Source organism: Triticum aestivum, chromosome 6B (genome assembly GCF_018294505.1).
Source record: "Triticum aestivum cultivar Chinese Spring chromosome 6B, IWGSC CS RefSeq v2.1, whole genome shotgun sequence".
Taxonomy (NCBI): domain Eukaryota; kingdom Viridiplantae; phylum Streptophyta; class Magnoliopsida; order Poales; family Poaceae; genus Triticum; species Triticum aestivum.
In genome coordinates this window covers 405,214,972-405,217,801 of record NC_057810.1, presented here as the reverse complement: position 1 = coordinate 405,217,801, position 2,830 = coordinate 405,214,972, and positions in this window count along the sequence as shown.

Here is a 2,830-nt window from a genome sequence, read left to right as displayed (position 1 = left end):
GAAGGTTGCCGAGATACATGAGGTGTACATGGCGGTAAGTGGCGAGAGCGTGTGTGAAGAAGTACACCCCTGCAGGGTTAATATGATCTATTCGAATAGCCATGTCCGCGGTAAAGGACTTCTGGGTTGCCTGTACAGTTCATAGACAAGTGAAAGTGGATACTCTAAAATACGCAAGATAAGCGAGAGTGTTATGGATGGCGTTCTCGTAGGGAGACGGGAGTGGATCCATAGTGGTGTATTGATATGGTGAATATGTGGACTCGTGTGCGCCACCTCAAAAGAGTTACATTGCAGTCGTAGTACAGGATAGCCACCGAGTCAAAGCTGGCTTGCTGCAGTCAAACTCCACCATCCCCTTTGTTGATAATGATGCATATGTAGATAGTTCTGATGTAAGTCTTGCTGGGTACATTTGTACTCACGTTTGCCTATTTTATGTTTTTGTAGAGAGACTTCAGTCTCGCTAGTAGTTCCGCTTGGACTTTGACGTTTAGCTTGTTACCTCAGCTACGATCTTGTGCCCTCGGCAGGATTTGGTAGATAGTCAGGCTTTCCAGCCCATTTCATTTATAGTTGTCTGTACCCAGACATGTTGAGCTTCCACTTGTGCTTTGACTTGTATGCTCTGAGTGTTGGGTCATGAGACCCATGTTTGTAATATCTCGCTCCTCGGAGCCTATTGAATAAAATACTTGAGTTGTAGAGTCATGTTGTAATGCCATGTTTTATTTGCACACATCGAGCATATTGTGTGTATGTTATTGAAATGCTTGGTATGTGTGGGATCTGACTATCTAGTTGTTTATCCTTAGTAGCCTCTCTTACCGGGAAATGTCTCCTAGTGCTTCCACTGAGCCATGGTAGCTTGCTACTGCTCCGGAACACTTAGGCTGGCCGACATGTGTCCTTCTTCGTTCCTGTGTCTGTCCCTTCGGGGAAATGTCACGCGATGAATACCGGAGTCCTGTTAGCCCGCTATAGCCTGGTTCACCGAAGTCCTGTTAGCCTAGTGCTACAGCCTGGATTCACTCGCTGATGACCAACATGTTCGATGCTGGGTCATGGATGCCTGTCCCTGTAAGTTTGTGCCACTTTGGGTTTACGACTAGCCATGTCAGCCCGGGCTCCTTATCATATGGATGCTAGCGACACTATCATATACGTGTGCCAAAAGGCGCAAACGGTCCCGGGCAAAGGTAAGGCGACACCCGTGGGGATACCGTGTGTGAGGCTGCAAAGTGATATGAGGTGTTACATGCTAGATTGATGTGGCATTGAGTCGGGGTCCTGACAGCTTTGGTATCAGAGCTTGACTGCCTGTAGGATTACCAAGCCAAACTGGTCGAAGTTGAATCTAGAAATTCTTTAGTTATATAAGGGAATTGATTGTGGGATGGAACGTAAGGCTCTTTTTACTCCTTTACCTTATGCCCTTCTGATCTGAGTCATCTTATCTTTCCTACGGGGTTAAGAACTAGGCCTTCTCTTCTTTCTATCAGGATCACGTGTTACTAATCCGTAGACTTATAGGGTTGATGGATTTTAAGCCTCAGTTCAGTTCCTACTATCTCCGTGTATTCATAGTTGATCTCGGAACCTTGATATTGTGCTTCTGAGTGGTTATGCCACCATTTTTGCAGGATGTCTCAAATCTTTTTGAGCATTTACAGCCGTTATGCTGTCCGAGTCGTCCCAGGTTTCTAAACAATCTGATGCATTTGCAAAATCTTTTCCCTCTGGTTTTGATGCTCCTTTAGGCCAGGTTAATCACACTAATTGCTGAGTTGAGGTATTCTATTGCCTCGACGTATATGTTGGAGCTATTATTATGACCCTAGATGTCTTAGGGGATCATCTAGTAATCTGGCCATGTTTTGTGTTCCCAGTGTGATGATTCTGGCCATCATTCTCGAAATCATCCCGTGATGCCACTTAGTTAGCAGGCATTCTTCTCCTGGGTTGCTGAACCCAAGATTTCCCTACTTACTTCATGTTATTGGTGTTTGCTAGTTCCTTTAGGATATTAGTAACCTTTGCGATAGTCCTCGAGATTCATGGTATATCCTTCTTCCAATACCATGAACCAATATGGCAGAAGTTCGGGACCAAAAGATCACAACAGGAGTGCTCTCGATGAGTTCTCCATTCTATATTGTGATTCTGCCAGTTCAACCTTTTTGCATGGGTTATCTGGAAGAAATATGTTGAACTCGTTTGAGATGCTAGTCCATGCATCCACAACTCAGAAAAACATATGTTCTGTTGGGTTGTCCCCCTTTAGTTGTATTCTGATCCTCGTATATCAATTGATAGTAAGGAGTAGTTGTGCAATCGTGTTTATTGATGCCTATTACTCTTGTGGTCCGTCAAGCCATTCTATTTCGGAATGAGTAGGAGAAACAAACTCCAGTACCTTATCCATTTCTAGGATTGGGTCAAAATAGTTGTGTTCCGCAGATCAAAATGCTAATCTAGCTCTTGTTATGTCCTACCTTGGAGTATTACCCTCTTTATATTAAGAATATCATGGGAATTGCACACCATCCTATGAACTCTTGATACAGTGATACTTCTCGCCATCATTATTCATTCCTCGGTTCCGTGTTATTGTACCCGGAACACTGACAAGTGAATCGTGATGTGTGAACTCAATACTCCTAGCAACTCCGTTGCTTGGTAGTTAAAGGACAATAATTTCATTCTTAGTGTGTTGGTTCTTGAATCATCATTCTAAGATAGATTGTGCTACCTAGTCCTTATTTCTGGTGCACTCTTCGATCAATGAGTTAGGATTTTGTCAAACCTTGCTCTGTTGATCATATCGTCT